Source organism: Pteropus vampyrus, unplaced genomic scaffold (genome assembly GCF_000151845.1).
Source record: "Pteropus vampyrus isolate Shadow unplaced genomic scaffold, Pvam_2.0 Scaffold336, whole genome shotgun sequence".
Taxonomy (NCBI): domain Eukaryota; kingdom Metazoa; phylum Chordata; class Mammalia; order Chiroptera; family Pteropodidae; genus Pteropus; species Pteropus vampyrus.
In genome coordinates this window covers 1371462-1396585 of record NW_011889117.1, presented here as the reverse complement: position 1 = coordinate 1396585, position 25124 = coordinate 1371462, and the positions used below count along the sequence as shown (strand labels likewise).

Here is a 25124-nt window from a genome sequence, read left to right as displayed (position 1 = left end):
GACATGGAAGCAACCAAAGTGTCTATGATAAATGATTGGCTAAAGAAGCTGTGGTACATATATACAATGGAATATTACTCAGCCATAAGAAGAGATGAAATACTGCTATTTGCGACACATGGACCTCGAGATAATTGTGCTAAGCGAAATAAGCCATACAGAAAAAGCTGAAAACCACACATCACTTATATGTGGGATATAAACCTAAATGCAACAAACAAACAAGACAGAGACTCATGAACATGGACAACAGACCAGAGGGTGGCGGGGAGGAGGAAGAAGGGAGGTAGATGGGGTAAAAGGGGTCAAATATGTGGTGACATTAAAGAATTTTTTTAAAAATGCTTGTTTAATATAACAAACTTAACATTTCTATATGTAGGTTTCCTACAAGTCTCCCTATTATGTTTAAATGGCTTCTCATTTATAAAGCACTGGATGTAATATTATAGTATATTTCTGAGACCAGTCCTACATTGTTATATTAACAAAGCCTTGAAAAATTAGTGAGCCAGCACATGAAGCACAAAGTATAATCAAAGAGGGAGCTAGGCCTTTTGTGGGTGGTGGCGACTGTGGCAAGAGGGCTATGAAGGCCTCGGGCATGCTGCGAGAATACAAAGTGGTGGGGCACTGCCTGCCCACTCCCAAGCGCCGTACACCACCCCTCTACCGTATGGACATCTTTGCACCTAACCATATTGTCACCAAGTCTCGCTTCTGGTACTTTGTGTCTCAGCTGAAGATGAAGTCTTCAGGGGAAACTGTCTACTGTGGGGAGGTGTTCCAGAAATCTCCTCTGTGGATGAAGAACTTTGGCATCTGGCTGTCCTACGACTCTCGAAGCAGCACCCACATATACCGGGAACACCGTGACCTGACCACAGCAGGCGCCATCACCTAGTGCTAATGAGACATGGAAACCCGGCACCATGCCCATGCCCACTCAATCCAGATCATGAAGGTGGAGGAAACTGCAGCCAGCAAATGCCGCCGACTGTCAGTCAAGCAGTTCCACAACTCCAAGATCAAGTTCCTGCTGCCCCACCGGGTCCTTCCTCGCCAGCCTGAGCCACACTTCACCACCAAGAGGCCTAACACCTTCTTTTAGATGCAAGGCCTCCCTGTTCCCTGGTCTGCCCAAATAAACTCCTTGGGAAAATTTTTTAAAAATAAAAAAAAGAAGGAGCTAGAAGAAACCTGAAAGATCATGTTCAATACCTTCAATAGACAAGCGAGGAAACGGAGGCCCACAGAGATTTAAGTGGACTGCCCAAGATCACAGAATTTAAGTAACAAGCATGTTAGCCTAGTTTTCTTCCCACCAATAACTACTTTGTGAGCTCAGGATGAAATGGATACTTTTAAAAATATTTTAAAGGTACTTAGTATGAAGAATGATCTTTCCTAGAACATTACTTTTTGTGAGGTATTAATTACACTATCATTAAAGAAATGAAAGCTACCTTGTTCCTTCACTGTAGATAACACCATCTCCTTTTGCCCTTTTTTTTGCTCTACATATTTTTCATTTTCATGTCTTTCCTTTTATTATTTTCTGAGAGAGAATTCTTCCTTTTACCATTTCTCGTTTATCTGCTTTTCCTCTTACCTATTTCCTTTCCTAGTATCTCTCACAAAGCACCCCACTATCTCCTTCCTCCCTCTCCATAATTATAAAAAAAGAATGGATTAAACACACATTTGATTTTAGCATTAGCCTGGGACACCATAATAAGCAAATCATAGCTTTGGCCCCTAAGCATTTATTGGGCAATTAGTTAACAAAAAATAAACACAAAGGATAACAATAAATGAGTGAATAATAAACGTGAATGTTTACAGTGGAGACAAGAATCTATAGATGAGACATTTATGGGAAGGTAAGTGGTAATGACAACAAATAGTCTCAAGGCTAAGGTTACGCAAACGAAAGGGACCACTCTTCCTATTGATCTTTCTTATCTACCAATTCATCTGCTCTACTTCATTCACTCCTTATTCTCTTCCTGCTTCACTTTTTCTATGCTCTACTTCTCTTTTCTCATTCAGTGGTCTTCGCTTTCTCTCTCCTGATCTTTTAAAGTCAATCTGTCCTGTCTTCATGTTTTCCTTTTCAATATTATTGCCAACTTCTCCCAGCTTGTAGATCTACATAATGTCTTAAGTTTTAAACTCAAGTTTTCCAAAAGATTTAATATGCACTATTTTAATTTGATCCTCAAAAGAATGCCAGGGAGGCGAGTAGGGAGCAATATATCTATTTTACAGGTGTATAAAATGAATCCCAGCAATATTAAATAATTTGCCAACTATCACACAGTTTGTCAGTGGCAAAATCAAATCAGAACCCAGATCTTTTCTTTCCAAGTCCTCCATTCTTTTTCCACTGCACCATGCACTTTTTTACCACATACATGCACGAGCCTAGACAAGTATACACATATAAATGTTTATAAAACAGCACAAATGGGAAAAGTGTGTGTATACCTAAGAGAGCTAGAAAAACAGAAGTCAGGGAACCCAAATTAAGAGCACGGTGCAGCTCACAAGCTAATCATTATAGAAGAGGCTGTAGGTTTCAGAACTAGGTGGAAACTGCCTATTTTTCGACCAATGATGTAGCTAACATCAACAGTGCTCTCTCCCCATACCTCCCCACGGCAGTTTTATGACAAAGGCTCACCCCCTGCACCATTCCTGTGCCCCAATCTCTCTCACAGGCATACCATCATACCTGAAGTTTTCACTGTTCGAGTCACGAGTCACTTCTTCGGGTTAAGGCGTTGTCTCCAGAAGGCCACTGTTAAATGCATGTTACCTGAGAGGAAAAGGAAAGTCCATTAACACATTATTTCTATGGTTAAACATGCCAAATTAGAGATGACCTTGGGAATCTGACAGCACGACGGCTTTTAAAAAGTTTCATGGACAGATAATTTTTGTTGGGGCAGGCAGGATAAGGTGAGTCAGGGGAAATGACTCTTACACAGTATGGGGTGATGCCCACCTGGGAATGATGGCTACATCACAAAATGATGACGGCCATATAAACACATACTCTACTTACTAGGGTCACCATAAGGACAGTCCCTGTAATTTGCAGGTTCCTAAAGATAGGAAAAGAAAACACTCCAAAAATCTGAGTATAGCCAGTTTTGAAAAGAAGCAAAACTGCTGAGCTGGCAGCAGTTTTCCAAAGATAGTGCACTGCTAGAATGAAGAACAACAGAAGCAGGAACAGTTTCTGGTTAACTACGTACTTCTAGTTGTAAGGCTAGTTTTCATCCCAACGTTTTTAGCTGAGGGCCAACCTCCCAACCAGAGAATGCTGCGATTCAATTCTGCAGCCCCGCCTTTGCTAATTTATATTGACTCGAAGCCAGTATCATTTACAGCCATAAAAATCAACATGCCTTTACTGAGTGCTTATTATGAGTCCAGAATTTGGCTAGGTGCTATAAATACCGAAAGAAAAAAAATAAACTTACTATACTTTTGCCTTAACTCATACAAAGGAAACCAATCCCCAAAACCCAAAATTGAGAGAGGGATAAGGAACAAAAAAGGAAGTTAAAAAAAAAATCAAAAACAAGTGACTATTTCCTATCAGTCCTAACACAAACTTCTTAAGCCAGAATGAATACAAAACTCACTTCTAGGCCAAAGTTCCTTGTTAAACTCTTGCCTAAACAGTCAAGAGGCACAAACTAGAAAAATCTTTTTTTTCTTTTGGTCTAATACCAAAAGCTTTTTAGGTAACACACATTCATCTTGGTACACTGGAGAATAACAAGCTAAGAGTTGTTACAAAACTTGGTTCTAGTTCTAGCTCTGATTCTTAACTAGTTTTGATAAATTATTTAACCTGCTTTGGACTTAAAAAAAAAAAAGGAATCAAAACTAAATGACTAGTCTAAGAACAGCATATACCTGGCATATTCACCACCCATTACATAACTGTGTCCACAGGAGTCATCACTAATCAATCATAACTCACTTTCCCAGAGAACCCATATGACCAAACTCCATCTCAAATGCAGTGCTTCTGGAAGCTACCTCAAAGCAGAGTTGACACATTAACCAAAATATATTTGCCACTGTGTACTAGATAATCTCTGCAATTTCTTCCAACTCTAAATTTCTAATACCAAGCTTCTGATGAAGAAAATCACTTCCAACAAGCTTAGATTAATAACGTTGACAGTCGTAAATTTCAATCTAATCTTTAAGTTCTCCAAATTGCACCCACTCTGGTTCTAATTTTTCAAAGATGCTAATGAACAATACACTGATACCATTAACACATATAACGACAGCAATATTCAGATCTGCTAATGGGTTCTTTTTACAGAAAAGGAGCCCTTTACCCAAACTGGTGCTAAAAAAATCCTCATCCAACCAAATGGCAATATTGCACTAGTTAAGAACTAACCCCAATCCCTTGATCATCTCCACAACCACTCTATAAGCCTTTTCACCTCTCACCTAGACCTCTGCAATAGCCACTCTTCCATCCTTTCACTCTTATCATCAGAGCAATCTTTCTAAAACACACACGTATTCGCAGCACTTCCGTTTAAAATTTTGTATTTAATGCTAAGAACATAAAACTCAAGTTTTTTTAGCATTATACTTAGAACTTTTCATACAGTTGCCTCCTTTTGCCTTTCTGGCCTCCATCTCATAGTGCTCTCCTTCCCCTTCCCACTCTGCTTCCTGAACCCTTTCCCCTCCACAATCTTAAGCATTTACACACAACATTAAGGTGCTTCTTCTGCCTACCCTGTTCTTCTCTTTCCCCATCCCTATCACACTTCTACTCATCACCTAAGACCTAACTTAGGTCCAGGGTCAGGTCCTGCCTCCTTCTCTGGCCAACACGACTCCGCCTTCCCCCACCCCGCCCTCCAAAGAACTGAGCTGTCCTTGGTATGTCCACAGTATTGTTTGCCTCAGTGGTTTCCTCGACCATCAAAATTAACTGAGGCTTGTTTTAAAAATAAATTATTCAGGGCCAACCCAGAGGTACTAAATCAATCTCAGGAGATGATGAGACCCTGGAATTTCTACTTTTAAAAAGCTCCCCTAATTATTCTAATGGTCAAATTTGGGAACTACTGGTTTGTCTCTTCCAATAGGTATAAAGATATGTTTTATTGTCTAAAGAATGTAGGTATAATTTACACTGAAGAAGCTATCCTGAATTTGTTTTTTACTTCCTATCACATCCTTGTTAACCTGACTTATATGCTGAAGATGAAGGAATTCTTTTTGGACTCACATCCTAAAAACTTATATTCATTGTTCAAAAAAGCAGTTAAATTTCTACCTTCATTTCTAAATCTTACAAATGAAGTAACTGTTTCTTGAGCAAATCTATGAATACACAGTGCAGGCGCTCACCAGATCTGCCATGAGAACTTTATTTCAGCTGAGTAACAAGCCTTTAGCCGATTTTTGAGAGTAAAAATATACTGCCTTTACATACTTCCCTAAGATCGAATTGTATTAGGAATAGATGTGGGAGACCCAAACTAAGTGCATTGATAGATGACTGGCTCTAGTGTCACATTAATTTTCAAAGAAAAATTCCACCCTTCCTTCCCCACCCCATAACTTCCCCCCAAAAAAGCAAACGGAAGCTGTACAATAATGGCAGAAAATGTAACAAGATTAAGATAGACTATAACCAAGAAAGTTGAGTTGTTATTGGAGAATCATGAATTTACGGTAGTTTGCAAGTTCACCTGGTTACGTCTCTAACTTTAAGCCGAACGACTGCCACGGACGCAAACCTTGTTTATCTCTTTAAGTCGCGGCTCAGATCTAAGTCTGAAAATTTGAGTTTCTAAGATTTGTTCTCATCGTGTTTAGACCCTTAGAATAAGTTCACGATTACTTTTTTCCTTTTCTCTACTAAAGAAAAGGGCATTCTTAGGAGGGAGGACAATGACAGCTCCACGTCTGCAAAACTCCGCGCCAGCAGAAAGGAGGATGCCGGGGCAGGGACCACCACGCTGGGGGACAATGGAGGGAGGCGGAGAGGGCAAGCAGTCACTGTGCTGGGACCCCCTCGCGACTGGGGACTCCAAGTAGTCTCGGGAAGGCCAGCCGAGTAGCAGGTGGGCCCGGCTGCCACCACTTACAGGGCCACGTCGCCTGCGCGGGCCACTACCGCCGGGCCCCGCACGTAGGCCAAGCCGCGAGAGGGTGGTCCCGGGAGGAGCTGAAGGGCGCGGGGCCGGACCCTGCCGGTGGTCGCCGCGGCCCAGCCCTCTCACAACTTGGCGTCCGCGAGGTAAGGGGGTTCCAGACGCATCAGCCCGACAGTGGCCGTTCGATGCGTCTGGGCGACCCCCACCCACCGGCCAAGATCACTAACCCGAGCTCCCCGCGCCCCCACAGACACCGGCACTGAGGGAAAAGGGGGCAGCCGCGGCTCCGGGGTCCTGGCCCGCGCGCCGCACCCTTCTACCCCTCATTCTCCTAGGACACTCTTATCCGGGCTCCCCCCCTCGCTCCGGAACTGCCCCCAGTCCGCCCGCGGGTGTTTACCGGGACTCGGGGCGGCGGCGACTCTTCAGTCCCACGACTAAGATGGCAGCCAGTCCCGAGCCCCGACCACAGCGAGTACTGCGAGTTGGCGGCCTACACGCAGGCGCCTCCAGCTCGGGAGCGATCCGGACTACAATCCCCAGAAGGCTTTGCGCACTAGCAACCGACTGCCGGATCTGGCACCGACTGGTGAGCGCCACTAAATCAGTTTGCTTGCCCCCAGGTGGGAGGAACTCTTTTCTTTGCTCCCATCACCTCTAGTCTTAAAAAAAAAAAAAAAAAAATCCCTACCCGTACACCCAACCATACGCCCACAGACCAGAACTTCTGAAGACTGTAGCTGTGGTTTCTAAACTCTACTATGAATCAGAATCACTCGAAGGTGTTAAATATTAGATTACGGGGCCCCACTGTAGGAGTGAAAAACTTTCCAATAAATCAGTCACAGGGAAGTGATATGTTCAGGCGCCAGCCCCCAGGAAAGCACTGACAGCCACCAGGATGCAGATAACGAAACTGCCTGCTAGGCCCTGTTTGATCTAAGAGTTCCCCGGAAACATTTGTCTTTGTGTGAGACGTTTACAGCCAACATCTGCTTTCTGTAATCTGCTTGCTTGTTCAGAAGACCACCAGGATGTGGTCTTAAGTTTTCTAAGCTGCCTCCTCTGAAAGCTCGGGGCTGAGCTCCTCTGACCCTGCGTGGTAGAGTCAGTCGCCGGCTGGCTAATAAAGGCTCACAATTCATCTCAATTGGCTCCGTGGGTCTTAGAATTGATCGTGCCACAACACCACCACCAGAGTTTCTAATTCAGTAGATCTAGGATGGGATCTAATAATTTGCATTTCCAACTAGCAATCTGATGTGCTCCTGGTAGGGGATCACACTTTGAGAACCACTGAATGGAGTTAACATTAGTTTGGGTTCAAATAACCCTTTAACAGTGTGCTCTTAGGGTTGGTGAAAATAGCTTACACGTAAGTGATGACAGTTCTAAGAGATGATCACAACAAATCTATGAGGGAAGTACCTTCACTGTTCTCACATTACAGATGCATAAACCAAGTCACAAGCTGGATAAGAACTCAGGCAATCTGGCTTCAGAGTCCATCCTCTTCCTTCATTGGTTGGTTGTGAGAATGAATAGGCTGTGCAGGAAGACTCAGAGGCAAAACTAAGTGCTTAGTGACCTTTGCTTTATTGTTTAGCCTACTTCCTCTTAATGAAAATAATGTTTTACCATCTGGAAAGTCACACTTTTCAAAGTACTTTTAAATCTTCCATGTCAATGTTTCCTGAAAAATGCCTTTTGAGAGCTTGTTAAAGGTACAGATTCCTGGACCTCTACTCTATTCAGATTCCCTAGGACAATGGTTCTCAAATTTTAGTGTCCATCAGAATTATCTGGAGGATCTGTTAAAATATTGATTACTGGGCCCCACCCCCACAATTTCTGATTCAATTGGTCTGGGGTGGGGCCTGAAAATTTGCATTTTGAATCAGGGACCACACTTGGAGAATAACTGCTGGAGGGCACTGTTTCTCAACCTTTTTTAAAAATCAACTTTCTCAGTAACATTTTTAGACATTTTTCCCTAATCATTCCCCCCATGAAATTTTAACATCACAGATATACTGCATATCTACTTACGTACCATATGTATACCTGTGCTTTTTCATTAAAAAAAAAAAAAAATTTCCTCCCCACCTCCAACCAATTTTTATCCTGTTAAGAATGTTATGCTCTGGGAAGAGTGGGTTTTTTGACTAACGTCCCCAGGTGATTCTTGTCATCAGACAATTTTGGAAATCTGTTCTTTTAAGTCAATGAAGTATCTTTATCACCATTATACAAAGAAGGAAATGAAACTCAAGGAAATTAGATGACTGGTCTAACATCACTCATCCAGGAACCATGGATCCAACCAAAGTCCTCTGGCTCCAACCAAAGTCCACTGGCTCCAGATTCTGTCTTCATCTACAATTTTTAAAACTATATAATGTTAGGCAAAACTGATCTATGGTGTTTGAAGTCAAGATAGTGATTACCCTTTGAGGAGAGGTAGAAAACACAAAGAAAACACAAAGAGGTTTTTCAGGGTTAGTAATAATCTGTATCTTGATTTGGGTACACTTCGTGAAAATTCATCAAACTATGTGTTTTGTGTATTTTTCTGTATATGTCAATAAAAGTTTACTTAAAACAAATGTTTTAAATCTATACTCATTTTGTTCCAAAAATGCATCTCTTTCTACTATACACCAAAGATTCTCAAACTTTAGAATGCATCAGAATCGCCTGGAGGGCTTATTAAAATTCAGATTGCCAGGTACCAACCACCCACAGAATTTCTGAGTCAGGAAGTTTTAGGATCAGGCCCAAGAATTTGCATTTCTAACAAGTTTCCAAGTGACATTGATGCCCAGAAATCACATTTTCAGAAACACTGGATTATGATATCATAACCTTGCTAATACCAACAGGATTGATTAGCTCTGATCTGGGAGGCAGTACCCAGCAAAATTAATCATTTAAGTTTCTTCAGAGGCATATGGATCAAGGATCTAGTCCTTTCAACAACTTACTTCAGAGGTCTTAGGCAAGTCCCCTGAATCTCAGTGTCCGAATCTCTAAATGAGAGTAATGAATCCTACCTCCTAAAATGTCATGAAGACTCTAGGAAATTCAGGGTGGTAGTTGGTGGTTCTCCAAAAAGAAGCTGAGTTAGTCAGGGCAGAGAATCCCAGCCTGGCCATTTTCTCATCTCTCAGGCTGTGTGGCTCTGGCTCCCAGGTTCCTGATTCAGAAGCCGGTCTAGTCTTTTCTTGGTCAGAATGTAGAACCAATGGCTGATGAAGCCTTGAGCCACCTACACCCTACTTCTGCCTTTGACATGTAGGTCCCTACCAGCAAGGGAAGGAGCTTCCCAGGCCTCTGGGGAGAGAGGAGGGAAGGAAGCAGGGATACAGAGCTAGAAAGGGTGAGGAGAGAAACCCCACCAGCCCACATGCCATCTGTCACTTACTGGCTTCCTGCAGAACACTTAGTCACACTGCTGTCCTCCTCTTCCCTGAAGTCACTCTGTTTTCAACTGCCAGAAGCAGAGGAAAACTTGAAAAGTGGTCAAGCTGTATATTGATAGAAGACACTGATGGGGCTCTGGAAGCCTGAGATCTGGATCAAAAGAGACCACTTAAGACCTGAGGTCATGGTTCCATCAATTCCCTTCTTTAAGACTGTTCCCTCATCTGCAAAATGAGGTACACAAGTCGTATCCCTCATCACCTCAGTTACTGCCTCCCAGGTAGAGTTGTCAGATTTAGAAAATAAAAATATAGGATGATCAGTTAAATTTGAATTTCAGATAAACAATGAATAATTGTTATATAAATGAGGCAAATATTGATGTAACATTTATACTAAAATTATTTTCATTGTTCATCTAAAATTCAAATTTAATTGGGCATCTAGCATTTTATTTGGCAACCCTACTCCCAGTATGTTACACATTTTTTCCATCACGAGTAGTAAACTTAAATTCCTCCAAGGGCTAGTAAGGTAAAATTTAAAAAAACACAGCTAATGTTTACTTTCTACATTATAATTAATGTGTTTTACATAGACTATCTCATCTCATTGAACGCTCCCAGCAATCTAGGTGGAGTGCTCGGTTTCCCCATTCATAAAACGGAAATAGTAATATACTCTATCTCATGGGTCATTGTGAGAATTAAATGAGCATGTAAAGCAATTAGAAGAGAGCCAGGCAAGCACACGGCAAGCACTAAATATGCAATATCTATATTTTTCCCATTATACAGATGGGGAAGCTGAGTCTCAAGCAAAGTAACCAGCCTATGGACACATAAGTAGCAAGTGGCAAAGCCAGGATTTGAACTCAAGTCTAAAACACTAGCAACCAATTCAAAGTGTTTAAAACGCCTGTTCTTTCCATCAACAGGAAAATGGATTCACACAGTAGAATACCACTAAGCAATAAAAAAAAAATTACTAAAACACAAAATAAAATAGATGTTTCAAACACTATGCTAAAAGAAGCCTTATCCAAAAGAGTATACACTGTATGATTCTATTTGTATGATATTCTAGAACAGGTAAAACCTAATCAATGGTGAAAAAAAAATCACAAAAGTGGTTACCTCTGGAGGGAGGGAATTTTGGGGAGTGTTGAAAAAGTTCTTTCAGTATCTTGTTAGGGGCATGGATTCCATAGTTGTATTTGTCAAAACTCAGCAAATGGTATAACTGAGATCTATGCATATCACTGTATATAATTTTAACCTTAAAATACATTGTGGACTTATATAAAATAATTTTTAAAAAATGAAAAAATACATCATGAACTCTAGTTAATGATAGACATGCTGAGGTGTTTAGAGGTAAAGTGAACTCTGCAGTTTCTTTGAGATACATCAAAAATAAAATGGATAGATGGAAGATCGAGGGATAGATGAATGAATATGTGACAAAGCAAATGTAGCAAACTGTTAACAGTTGCAGAATTTAGGTGGTGAGAAATAGATGTTCACTGTACAAATCTTTCTATTGTTCCATATGTTTGAAATTTTTCTTAATAAAATGTTGGGTGAGGGGAAGGAAATTCTATAAAAGTAAAATGCAGCCCAACAAAGGGCTGGATTTGTAACCCCTCATCCATGCACAGGCCTCTCTGTCTCCCACCTATTTCTCTCTTTTGAGCTACAAACTACCATGACTTTATTTCCAAAATCTTTCTCATTGCCTCTGTCCCAATATTCCTCCTAAGTGGGTTCCAATCCTCTCCTACTATTTACTATTTACTTGCTGTATGACCTGGCCTCTCTGGGCCTCTGCTGACAACTGGAAATTGGGATCACATTTGTTTTTTTTTTTTTAATCTAAAGGCAGCTGACTAGACCATTTAATCTTGTAATATCTCCTCCCTCTCCAAACCATAGCTCTTCAGAGCAAAGAACTGGTCTTATTCATCCCTGTATTTCCTCTAGCATGTAATAACACCTTTAAAGTGCTCAGAAAACACTTCAATAAAAACTTTGTAAATTGTGGGAGGAAACAGAGAGACATTTATTGAGTGCCTACTGTATACCCTGAACTAGATGTGCCTATATTTACCCCCGATGAGGTAGGATGTATTGCAAATACCATTTTTCTAGAGGTGGAAACAGAGAGTTAGGTGACTTGCTAAAATTCACAGATAATGCAAGAAACAGACTTGGGATTTAAAACTGAAAGTTGACTGTCCTTTCAACTACTTCACAATGGCCCCTCCTTGACTCAATCTGAAGAAGAGAATTTGTGCTTCTCTGTATCCTTCAGATTTTCTATACTGAATATAGAAGTACAAAAAATAAGTTACAAAAATAAATAGCCATAAGGTGCTCTCAGCACCTCCTCCTGCAGTTTCTGGGAGAAATGAGATTCAGATGAAAAATTGTAAAACTAAGGAACTCCCTTAGAAAATAAACAGCATGTCAGAGCTTCTTGTAGTTCTGCTCATTATCCTCCATGCTCTCTTTCCTTGCTCTCAAACCTAAAGTTGGCCTTCTCCTAGGAAAGCCCCATGATCCCATCTCTACAGACTGCAGATCAGAATCATTTCTTACCTACAGTTCTCACTGAAAATGTCTGTCCTAAACCAGAATCTACAACTCTTAAAAATAAATAAATAAATAAATAAATAAATAAATAAATAAATAAATAAATAAATAAAGTCTGCAAATTCCTCAGGCAAAGATGAAATCAAGTGACAAATATCCAGGTCACCTTATGCAAGCTGAGAAGGTGTGTCAGACCAGAAACACTCCTGGGAATGTAAGAACTCAGCCTGGATTCATGTAAACTTCTCCTGAGGTGGCAAAAGGGGCAATCAGAAATACAAACGGACAGACCTGTGACTTTGTTTCCAGTCCTTGAGGAATTTCTAAACTTGGAGAGAGGAGGAGCAGGTCCCTCAATATCAAATGGTCCAATCATCTGCTGTTTTCTCATCTGTGAAACAGGACTAGTAGTAGTACCTTACCTCTTAGGGTTATAGAGAGGATAAAATGAGTGTTAACATAGTACAGAACCATAGTAAGTGTTTGATTAAAATTAGTGCTGCATTTTTCAGAATAGGCAACTATGTCTCAGAGAGGTTTTTATGCGGGACAGGGCAAATTCCCCCAAGTAGGGCGAAGCTCAAGCCCTCTACCGAGAGAGTTCTTGACTCAGTGCAGGAAAGAATTCAAGACAAAGAGAGGGACAGAGAAAAAGATGGTGAGAGGGACCAAGAAAAGACCAAAACAGAAAAAGCAAAGACAAAAAAAGCTCCGAGTGTTCGGGGAATTCAGTTGATATATCATTCTTAGTTTCTATGAATTACAGTTTAACCCATTTCTCATTTGCCCCGAGAATATTCACAGGAGGCACTTGTAGCTGCAGCGTTCACCTTGAGGTGACTTGCATATTACCCACAAAGTTTGCAACGAAATGCCTTGCTTTTATTATTATTTTCGCATCACTCTAGTATAGCAATAGTCTTTGGAAACAAATGACATCATTCTATTTGTAGCATTCTGTTTTTAGTAGTGGCATTTTCATTTACAGAATATAGTAATTCTCGATAGCTGAAAATGTCAAATCCTAGGAAACGTAGCATTCCTATGCATGGTGTTAACATTGTTTTCGAACAGTTGTTAGCTGAAGATTCATTTGATGAATCTGATTTATGTATACATTTCTGTTACATTAGGATTAGAGACAAGTTCTGTTTAGAAATAACTCCAAGAACAGCTTTTATATTTTATTTTCACATTGAAAACCGGTCAGATTTCCTTCAGCCTCAAATAGTGAATTTATGTGAAATTAAATTAATGCTGGCAGCAAGTTGCATTTCTTTTTTCTAAACCAGAAATAGGTTAAAGACTTTGTTTGCTTATTTTCCTTTGATGGTATGGGTATATAAAGTGAAAGAGAAGAGTATGTAATGTGAAAAAGAGTGCTAGCCTGTGATCCAGAGGTTCCCATTGGTTTTAGCCTTATAGAATGAATGATTGTATTTATTTTGTGTAGGGCATGACTTAAAGACTCTGTTTTCCTGTTTTCCCTTCACAGTATGGGTAAATGGTTTGTTAGTAATCTCAATAAGAATATTCCTCTGTTCTGCAGGTTTCCCAAAGTCTGGCAGCAAAACGTTGCAGTTTCTGGATATAGCTTGATTTAACATTTAGTTCTCTTTCCTCCTCCTTACATTAGTTAGACTTGCCTGAGATCAGCTAGTAACTGGTGGAAGCAGGATTCAAATTTGGTCAGCTTGAATCAAGAGCCTTCATTCTTAACCTTTGAGCCAGTATCTTCCAAGAGGCTGTGCATTAATGAATGTACACAGGATGATTTTAGGTGATGCCATAAATGGTCATGAAAAAAACTTTTCATTATGAAAAATTTTAAAGATATATGAAAGAAAAAAACAGTATGATGAATTTCCAGCTTCACTCAGCTTCAAGCATCACCTCAATAACAATAACTTCCATCCATTACTTCTACCAAAAGGAAGCAAATCCCAGACAGCATATATCATTTTCTCTGTAAATATTCTGGTATACTATATAAGTTTTTTTTATTTATTTTGATTTATTTGAATTTTTTGGATCAAAAAATCCAACCGTTCCACTTATTTGGAAGTAAATCCCAGACGGCATATATCATTTTATCTGTAAACATTTTAGTAGACTGTATGGTAATTTTTTTATCTTAGTAGTTGTGTTTCTTACTAATGTATACTAAAATAGTAGATAGCTTACACATTGAGCTGGTCATTTCACAGATAATGCTTAGGATGTGGCTAAAGTAGAAATTTATCAAATTAAAACTATTGAGATGCTATGTGTTCACTATTAGATTGGCCAAGAACAAAAAGTTTGATATCTCAGTTGTTTTAGCAAAGGTGTGAGAAAACAGCCAGGCTCACTGCTAATTGCTGTGATATCAACTGTGTGGTAGAAAGACAATTCGGCCATATTTATTTAAATTAAAAATACACGTATGAAAATATCCACATGTAAAAAGATGACCTTGTATTCCTAATTCACACCATAAACAAAAAATAAATCAAAATGGATCAGAAACCTAAAGAAATGAATCAAAGTATAAAATTTTAAGAAGATATTGAAGAAAAATCTTCAAAACCTTAGGTTAAACAAAGATTTCTTAGATATGACATCAAAAGCATTTTCCATAAATTGATATCCAAGAAAAAAATTGATAAATTAGGCCAAAAAATTGACAATGTTTGTACTTCAAAAGTTACCATTAATGAAATTATTCAATATTAAATGGTTAATTCTATGTTATCTGTATTTCACTTCAATAAAAAAAAATTTTTTTTAAGACATCTTTAAGAATATGAAACAAACCACAGACTGGGAGAGGATATTTGCAAAACACATACATAATGAAGAATTTGTATCCAGAATATACAAAGAACTCTTAAAATTCAATAGTAAGAAGACAACCTCATTAAAAAAGATGGGCAAAAGATTTGAATAAACATTTCACCAATGTAAATACCAAATGACTAATAAGCACATGACAAGATGCCCAACATCATTAGTCATTAGTGAAATGCAAATTAAAACAACAATGAGATGCCATTTCACACCCACCAGAATGGTTATTAAAAAAAAGAAAAAACCCTCCAGACAATAACAAACATTGGCAAGAATGTAGAAAAACAGGAAATCTCATACATTGCTGGTGGGAATCTAAAATGGTACAGCCACTTCGGAAAAGTTTGTTGGTTTCTTACAAGTTAAACATAAATTTATCAAAAGACCCAACAATTCCACTTCTACGTATCTACCCAAGAAAATTTTAAAAATATGTCTACCAATGACTTGCATGTGACTGTTCACAGCAGCATTATTCATCACAGTCAAAAAGTGAAAAAAAAAAAACCCTCAAAAATCTATCAACTGGTAAATGGATAAAAAAATGTACTATATCCATACAATGTAATACCATTCAATAATTTAAAAAAAGCTATTGATACATGCTATGTCATGAAAGAACCTTAAAACCATTAAACTAAATAAAAGAAGCCAGATACAAAAGATCACTTATTATATAATTTCATGTATATGAAATGTCCAGAAAAGGCAAATCTATAGAGACAGAAAGTAGATGAGTGGTTGCCTGGGACAAGGGGTAGGAATGGAAATTCACTGTCTTATTGGCGTGATGAAAATATTCTAAAATAGTTTGTCATGATGATTGCACGACTCAATAAATTTACCACAAATCATTAAAATGTACCTTAAAATGGTTGAATTTTATGGTATGTCAATTATACTTCTATAAAGTTGTTTACAAAAATTACATAGGCCAGTTGTTCCGCAGTTCCATCTCTAAAAATTTATTCTTTAGATAAATATTCAATGAGCAAAATAGCAGAGGAATATAGTTATTTATCACAACATTGTCTGTAATAGGAAAAGACTGGAAATAAGGTCAATAAGCCTTAAAAAAAAAAGAGCAAGGCAGATCAAGTATATATACTATATGAAACAGTCTCCAATTAATTTTATTTAGAAGATAAAGTCTAAACATTTGCTAAAAAATAAAAATATATAGACTATATATACATTTGTTTGTATATGCATAGAACATCTCTGAGAGATGAAGGAAATGAATGACTGAATGTCTCTTAAAGGAATTGGGTGGCTGGGGGACAAGAGTAGGAAGAAAACATTTTATTCCATGCCTGTTCATAATTTTTGAATAATGTATTCGATACCTACATTAGCTATTTGAAAAATAGATGTTTTAAAAATAACTCAAATTGTTAAGATTTTTTAAAAAGTGATTGATTTAAAGAAAAATTGAGTAAGTCTCATCACAGAGTATATGCAGAGAAAGACAAACCACTCAGGTAAGATATGGACAAGAGTATCTGGGGGCTCACCCAAGGCGACCCAGCACAGCAGCTGGCCCTGGTCTGCCTACCTGATGATTCCACATCCTGCTCTGCCTGGCCTGGGGATAGAGAGGGACAAAGGCTAGGCCCCTGAACCCACAGTCTTCCGGATATTGTTCAGTATAACGGATGTGGAAGGAGCTGTCAGGTACTTGCCACTGCTGACTGGGAGGGTAAGAATGGGCTCATGACACAAACACAGAGCTCCCAGCCATGAGGCTGCTTCACAAGCCTGCTGCTACCAGAAATAGTCAGGCCACCTGAATCTTTTGGACTGAACTCAGGGCAATCCCTATGTCTCAGAGAGTAGAAGTGAAAGGGTCTTACTCCCATTCCTCTGTAATTGAGGCGCAGAGCTCAGGATGTGGAGTCAATTCTGGTTCTGTTCCTTATTTGCTGTGTGACCTCAGACAAGTCACCTAACTTCTCTAAGCCTCAGTTTCCTCAGTTGTAAACATAGAAATGATACTTTTAGAAATACATATAGATGCAATAAAGCAATACACAAAGGAAAGTAAGGGAACAACCCAAATGTTATCAATGGGAGAATGAATAAAATAAATTATGGTAAATTAAGACAAAAGAATACATATAGCAATAAAAAGGACAAACTACTGCTACACATAAAAACATAGATGAATTGCACAAACATAATGATGAGTGAAAGAAGCCAAACAAAAAGAATATATACCATAAAAGTGTACTTTTTAAAAAATATTTATGAATAGGCAAAACAAGCATAAGGTGATAGAGGTAAGAATACAGGTTACTCTGGAGTGGCAGGAATTAGCTAGGAGGGGTCATGAGGGAGCCTCTGGGCATGGGAAATGTTCTATATGTTGATCTGGTTACACAAAAATCTACATACACATATATGTAAATTAGAATTGTACATTTAATATACGTAGAGTTTACTATATATACAATTCAATAGCAATTTTTAATAATAAAAGAGGGATGATGAACATAGGATTCAGGAGGATGGTTAACCTCGGCCAGGGAAAGGGTGCAGAGGAGGGCATATGGTTAAATGCAGGTTTTTATGAGCTTCTGCATTTTATTCTGGGATGGTGGATTCACAAGCACCTATATCATTACTTTAAAAAAACTAATTAAATAACTCAAAAACAATTTTAAAATAATAAAAGAACCAGAGTCAAAGACTAAATGGTAGAACAAATGATGCTGCTAATGTACTTATCACTTAGGAAATTACAAGCGTTCTAGGAGCTTTGTGCTAGGGTCCAGAGACCAATATATATTTTTTCTATTATTTCATATGGCATATAGAAAGTACTCAATAAATCTGCTTTTTTGTTATTATTAGCAGTATCTATCCATATCATGTTTAAGCTCTCAGCAGCTGTCAATATTGTCATGTGCTTATTTACTTTCCAAATATCTACTTTGGTGAAGTGTCTTCAAATTGTTAGCTCTTTATTAGATTGTTTGTTCTCTTTTTTAAATCGAATGGTAGATATTTTCACCTCATTGTCTGTCATACAATGAGGTGAAAATATCTCAATATAGAACATTCTCAACTTTGTTTTGGCTTTCTGCCATACTAGAAGCCCAGTGACAGGTGCACAGGCTGACAATCAGTGGACAATAGAAGCAAATAGTTGCTGGTTCACATCTCTACAATGATTCATTCCACAGGCTTAGGGAACTTTTTTTCTTTCACAGCATCTTCCTCTTTTCAAATTCCTTGTAGATAGTAGCTCCCAGTTGTGCAGGAGACTTGTAACAACACTCCTGCACTCTGAAGGGCAGAGACTTCTTTAGCTCCACCTTTTCCTCCAGCACTAATTGCCCCTGCATGACCCATTCTCCTGCATGAAGGGGCCATTAGACCAGCAACAAAAGACACCACAGGCTTGGCTTTGGGACCTGAATTATGTTGCTTCAAAAATTCTGCAGCATTTTCTTCTGCATTACCACCAATTCCACAAATCAATATGATGCCTTGTATGGCTGGATCATTTACAAAGACTTCAAGGCAGTCAATAAAATTTGTTCCATTAAAAGGATCACCTCCAATGCCAATGCAGAAAGACTGCCCGCATCGGACTTGTGCTTTTTAGTGAACTGCTTCATAAGTCCGGGTGCCAGATCTGGACACAATATCAATTTTTTTGTGTGTGAATATGGCCAGGCATGCCAATTTTGCATTTTCCACGATTGATGACTCCAGGGCATTTTGGCCTGATCGGCCTTGTCTTTCCCTTGAACAGCAGTGTGTGCTTGGCTCATACTGTGTCCTGTTGTGGGGATACCTTCAGCAATGCCCCTGACCAAGGGCACTTCTGCCTCAATAGTTTAATGACAGCAGCAGCAAAAGGAGGAGAGATATAAATGAGTAAAACTGGCACTCCTATCTGTTCTTTGGCCTCCTTTATAGTATCAAAGACATGCCTGCTGGCTATGAAAGGTGTCCTGCTTATAGTAAAACCCTGGCAAATAACCTTTGTATTATTACCTATGTACAGATGTTTCCGGGAAGCTGTATAGGAACAATGACGAATTCCATTCCATTGCAGGAGAAAGGAATGTGACGGGCAACCTTGAGACCAACTGCCACTGGAAGGCCATGGTCTCAGTGGCAGAGGCAGTGGCAAGGGCTGAAGTTGCCCCAGGTTGTTTGTTCTCTTAATAGGTCTTGGGAGTTATTTATATATTCTGGTACTTTAGTTTTATGATTTACAAATATTTTCTCCCAGTCTGTGACTTGTCTTTTCATTCTTTTAATAGTATCTTATAAAAAGTGTAAGTTTTTAATTTTGATAAAATCCAATATATCATTTGGTGTTTTTATGGCTTGTGCTTTTGGTAATTTTGATAAAATCCAATATGTCATTTGGTTTTTTATGGCTTGTGCTTTTGGTATGGTATCTAAGAAAATTTTGCTTAATCCAATGTTGTAAAGTTTTTTCTTTTTGAGAAGTCTTACAGTTTTAGGTTTTATGTTTAGGCCTATAGTCCAGTTTGAGTTAATTTTTGCATATAGTACAAGATATGGATCAAAGTTCTTAAAAAATTCTAATATTTTTTTCTTTTGCATAGGAGTAACCGGTTGTTTTCAACCAGTATAGAAAAGACTATTCTTTCTCCACTCAACTGCCTTAGAATCTTTGCAGAAAATCAGTTCTCCATATATGTGTGGATCCATTTTCTCTATTCTATTCCATTAATCTATTCTCAAACTCTATGCCAAGATCATATTGTCATGGCTACTATAGCTTTATGTTGTCTTGAAATCAGGTTTCATCCACTCTAGGCTTGACATTTCCATATGAATTTTAGAACTAACCTGCCAATTTCTACAAAAAGCCAGCTAGAGTTCTTTTTATTGAGATTGCATTGGGGCAAATTGACATATTAACATTATTAAGTCTTCTGACCCATACCATAGCATATTTATTTATTTAGGTCTTCTTTAGTCTCACAGCAATGTTCTGTAGTTTTCTAGGGTTTGGGAAATAGCAAGATATTTCTTATCCTTTATCATATTTGTTCTTAAATATTTCATAGTTTTGGATGCTATTGTAAATGATATTTTTATTACAATTTCTAATTATTCATGGCTAGTATATAAAATACAATTTATTTTTGTATATTGATCTTTTTATTAGTACTAGTAGGTTTTTAAAAATGGATTCCATTCAGCTTTCTTTCTCAATAGACCACTGTGTCATCATATTTGGAAATTTTTCAGCCATTATTGTTTCAAATAATTTTTCTGTTCCACCCTCCTCTCTTTCAAAGACTCTAATTACACATTTATTAGAATATTCGAGGTTATCTCACAGCTCACTAATGCTATGTTTATTATTTTTAAATTTTCTCTCTGTTTCACTTTAGATATTTTCTACTGCTATATCTTCAAGTTTACTAATCTTTCTTCTGTAAAGTCTAATATGATGTTAATCCCATACAGTACATTTTAAAATCTCATTTACCTCTAAAATTTGACTTTTTTATATCTTCCATGTCTCTGCTTATCTTTTTGGACATGTATAATACAGTTACAGTAATTGTTTTAATGACTTTGTCTGCTAATTCTGGGTCAGTTTCACTTCATTTTTCTCCTCATTATTTCCTCCTCTGCAAGACTGGTGAATTTTTTCATTGGATGTCAGATATTGTGAATATTGGCTGCTGGATATTTTTCTAATTCTATAAGTATTCTTCAACTCCATTCTAGAATGCAAAGAGTTAATTTGGAAATAGTCTGATCCTTTTGGGTCTTGCTTTTAGGATTAGGTGGGACCAAAGCCGTACTTAGTCTAGGGCTAATTTTTTTCCACTACTGAGAACTTTGTACTCTACTGCATGCCCTATGAATCACAAGGCTTTTCAGTCTGGCTGGTGAAAACAGGCACTATTCCCAATCCCCAAGAACAAGAACAAGAACACTGCTACCTCTAACACTTTTGGGTGGTTCTTTCCCCAACCTCAGATAGTGAGTACTCAGCTTTAGATCTCCAGAATCCTCTCTCTATGTAACTCTCTTCTTTCTGGTACTCTGCCAACTCTAGCCTCTTTGGTCTCCCCAGACTCTCAGCTCCATCTCCCTAACTCACAGAGTCTGCTGGGCTCCATCTGAGTTCCCTCTCCTTACACCATAGCCTGAAAACTCTCAAGACAATAATAATTTTGGGAAATCAGAGGTCTCATCTCATTTTTTTCCAGCCTCTCAGAGATTACTGTCCTTCATTACCTAATGTCCACTGTCTTGAAAACTAATGTTTAATTCAGGGTGTAAGGCAGAATAGCTTTTATAACTCCTAATGTCCAATCCACACCCTAGAGAATTAAATCCAAATCAGTGGAGGGGATGTCCAGGCATCAACATTGACCCTTCAGGCTAATTCCAATGCATATCCAAATTTAAGGATCAGTATTCTATACTGCAATGTTATTACTGAGGTGATTTTAAAATAATTTATTTTAAACTGATCTTGGACATAGGAAGAAGTTACTATGACATATTTTCAACTTATAGCTGAGTCCCTAATTAAAGAGATTAAATCTCTTTTAAGGTCCCTTGATTAAAAAACAAAGTTATTCTCAAGACCAGAGCAGGGCAGAGCCTACATGTGAGAGTTAAGTGGCTCCAGCTACGGGGAGAATGGGGCAGAACAGGGAGCTGGGCAGCACCCGACAGATTGGGAGAATTCATACGGTTGACCCATGAACAATGTAGGGGTTAGGGATGCCGACCCTCATGCAGTCAAAAATCCATGTATAACTTTTGACTCCCCCAAAACTTAACTACGGTCCTTTGGTATCCGAGGGGGACTGGTTCCAGGATCCCTGTGGATACCAAAATCTGTGGATGTTCAAGTCCCTTATATAAAATGGCAGAGAACAATGCAAACAGTTGGCCCTCCGCATTCATGAATTCCAACTGTGGATGGAAAATATGGTTTTCTATCCATGGTTGGTTAAACCCATGAGTACAAAACCCTAGGATACGAAGAGCCAAGTATGTATTTATTGGGGAAAAAAATCCATGTATAAGTGGATCTGCACAGTTCAAACCTATGTTGTTCAAAGGTAACTGTAGTTTATTATTTCCACTTAACAAAGCATTCATACTGTCTTGCTTCATTTTCTTCCCCCAACAACCTTGAGGAAAAATTTACTATCCTATTTGGTAGATGAGGAAATGGTGCTCAAGAGGTTGAATGACTTGACAAAGAATAAGTCAGTAGCAAAGTTAAAATTTAAACTCAGTTTTCAGAGATAGACTAACAAGCAAAGCGATCCTTAACTGGGTAGCTGCCAGGGGTAAGGGAACATCCCTGGAAAGTGCTGAGATAAACAAGGTCTATTGAAAGGGCCTCCTATCAAATGAATAAGAAATAACTTACATAGGACATGTGTCTTGGGCAGGAGCAAGATGACGTGGATATCCTCCATACCATGTGGCAGGCACTAATGAATTACGTCGAACAGGGCAGGATGGATAAGGGTACTGGTGAGTAACTCTCCCCAGATAAGGGGGAAAATCCCTTATTTGCTTGCCAAGGGCAGGACAACAGCCTATTCCAGGAACAAGCACATCATGAGGCATAAGGGAGGGGCTGATCAGACAGTCTCTGAGGGGATTTATGGGAAACACCTATGTTCTGGCCCAGATCTAGCTCGAGGGTCTGGCAGTGGTCAGCCATAGAACAGTCTCTCCTCCATAGATTTCTGCCTTGGGAGGAAGTATGCAAGTGTGCAGTCAGAGCTGAATTGCTGGAAAAATGAAGAAGATACTGAGTGTTGTTACTTCAACCTCCCTTCTGGCCCTTCCTCACATGATACTTAATCTCTGCTCTCAATTAATGATGATCATAAAATAATAAAGCAACACTGGCTCCCATCAATGAGTATTTGCTGTGAGCCAGACCTTTCCAGGCATCATTCTATCGAATCCTTTCTATGAAGTAGGTACTACCATCATCTCCATTTTAAAGATGAGGAAAGGGAGGCAAAGAGTGACTATATTCATTATCTATTGCTGTATAACTAATTACGGCGCTTACAACTGCAAAAAAAAAAAAACATTTATTAGCTCACACATTTTCTGTGGGTCAGGAATGTAAGAGCAGATTAACTGGGTGATTCTGGCCTGGGGCATCTCATGAGGTTCCAGCCAAGATGCCAACCAGGGCTGCCATCATCTTAAAGCTGGACTAAGGCTGCAGGATGTAATTCCAAGGTGGCCCATTTATATGGCTGGGAAATGAGCTGGCACTTGGCAAGGAGATCTCAGTTATTTGCCATATATGGATATTTCCTCTGGGCTACTTGAGTGTCCTTACAACATGGCAGCTGACTCCCCGCTGGGCAAGTGATAAAAGAGAGCACGCTGGAAGCTGAAATGTCTTTTCTGACCTAGACACAGAGGTCGTATTGTCATTTCTGCAATATCCTAGTAGCTACACAGGTCAACCTTAATCATTGTGGGAGGGGATTGGCTAAATAAGGGTATGACTACCAGGAGGTAAGAATCATTGAGGGCTATCTTGGAGGCTAGCTACAAGTGACAAAGTAATTTATCTAAGGTCAGAAACATGGGAAGTATTAGAGGTGGGCTTTGAATCCAGGCAGTTACTACATCACAGTAAATATCATCTTGAAGAAGTAGAGGCAGGCAGGTACCCACAGGTCTCCCCACAGGTTTTCATACTTGAGATCCTGTGTGTCTCAGTCCAGTGATCAATGGGTCAGACACTATGTGATGTGTCAGACAGACACTTTGTCAAAGCAACATGACCTGGGCATGTTTATAAAAGATTGCATAAATCATCACTTGGTAGTAGACTTGATGAGTCAAAGGGAACCTGGATTCTGGCTCTAGGTTTGTCACTGACTTACTGTGTAACTTAGAGAAAGTTCCAGCCCCTTTGAGCCCTTTGTTTTCCTATCTGTACAATGAAGCAGTTTCATTGATTCTATGGGCCTCGAGGTCCTGTGGAGGAGAATTCTGGGATTCCATGCACAGTTAGTCACTGTCATCAGGGGTGCTAAAGGGATTTCCTTTCCACTTTCCCTGGATCTCTCAGATATTTGCCCAAGTGGAGTGGACCCCTCAGGTGCAAGGGTTGCTTTTTGAACCCAGGTCAGATCAGGCCTGGCTGTTCAGCCCTGCCTCACCCACAGCTGGCTGGCACCATTGTTTCCCCATAAAGCTGGGCCTCTTTCCAGCTGCTGCTGCCCTCAGGGCAGGGGCGAGGCTCAAAGAACTCGGTTGTGTGACTTCCCCCTCCCCCAGGGCAGCCTGGGTCACCCAACAGGCTGACTCAGCCCATGCAGGGGAACAAAGGAGATGAGATGTGGTTTAGGGAAAGAATTTGACATTTACCATTTCCTCCCTAAAATATTTCAAAGCAATCATTATGGAGAAAATCCTCTTACACTTATTTTATAGTTTAATGGGATTTTTAAAAATTGGGGTGAGGGCATTATAATCTTTCAGGCCCTAGAGACCCATATTTTAATGATTCTACAATGCGCATTTGTTTGCCTTTTAATATCTTTGAAATTGGGATGCATGTAACAGCTGATGACGAGTCATAAACTAATTGCGGCATTTAAAAAATTAGGTAGTGTTACATAAAATAAAATAATTGTGCCTATTACAATGGTGGATCTTAAATTTGATGAAATACAGTAATTAGGTCCTGTTCTTGGAGCCTGGGTCCTACTGTACCCCACCTCTCCCCTCTCCTGGCCCACTTCTTTCTACCACCCACAGTCTTGTCCTTCCCCTTCATTCCTTCTCTTAACCTTGTGCCTAATACAGTCCTTGAAAGTATTTCTTTCCTCCGCATAAGACCTTGAAGTAATTGTGAGGGGGAGGCTGTGCCCAACTTCTGACCAAGACAGAGGTTATTTAGTCCAGTGAAAGGGCATAGAAGAATGAAAAGAAATTTAAATCTGTGAGTAAAACCTAACAATAACTCTACACTGTGTACCAGACACTATTCTGTTTTATGTGTATTAACTCATTTAATTCTTACTATCATTTATCAGGTAGCCGCTAGTGCATCCCCATCAAACTGAGGCACAGCATAAAGGCAATATAACTTGTTCAAGAT

At 39.2% G+C, this 25124-nt stretch overlaps 1 protein-coding gene and 2 pseudogenes across 2 annotated transcripts in view; 1 reads left to right on the top strand and 2 right to left on the bottom strand.

The window, feature by feature from the left end:
• Positions 1–25124, bottom strand: part of ITCH (itchy E3 ubiquitin protein ligase) — a 149355-nt gene that overhangs the window by 102713 nt on the left and 21518 nt on the right. Inside the window, exons 1-2 of one of the 2 annotated variants that reach the window (XM_011378287.2) lie at positions 6559–6703; positions 2738–2821 (exon numbers count right to left, since the gene is read on the bottom strand). The gene's annotated coding sequence lies outside the window, so the exon portion shown is untranslated. Of the gene's footprint in view, positions 1–2737; positions 2822–6558; positions 6704–25124 lie in introns of those variants that run through there. The other variant, XM_023522193.1, reaches the window with a different exon arrangement.
• LOC105304289 lies at positions 240–1559 on the top strand (annotated as a pseudogene).
• Positions 18162–23443, bottom strand: LOC111730816 (annotated as a pseudogene).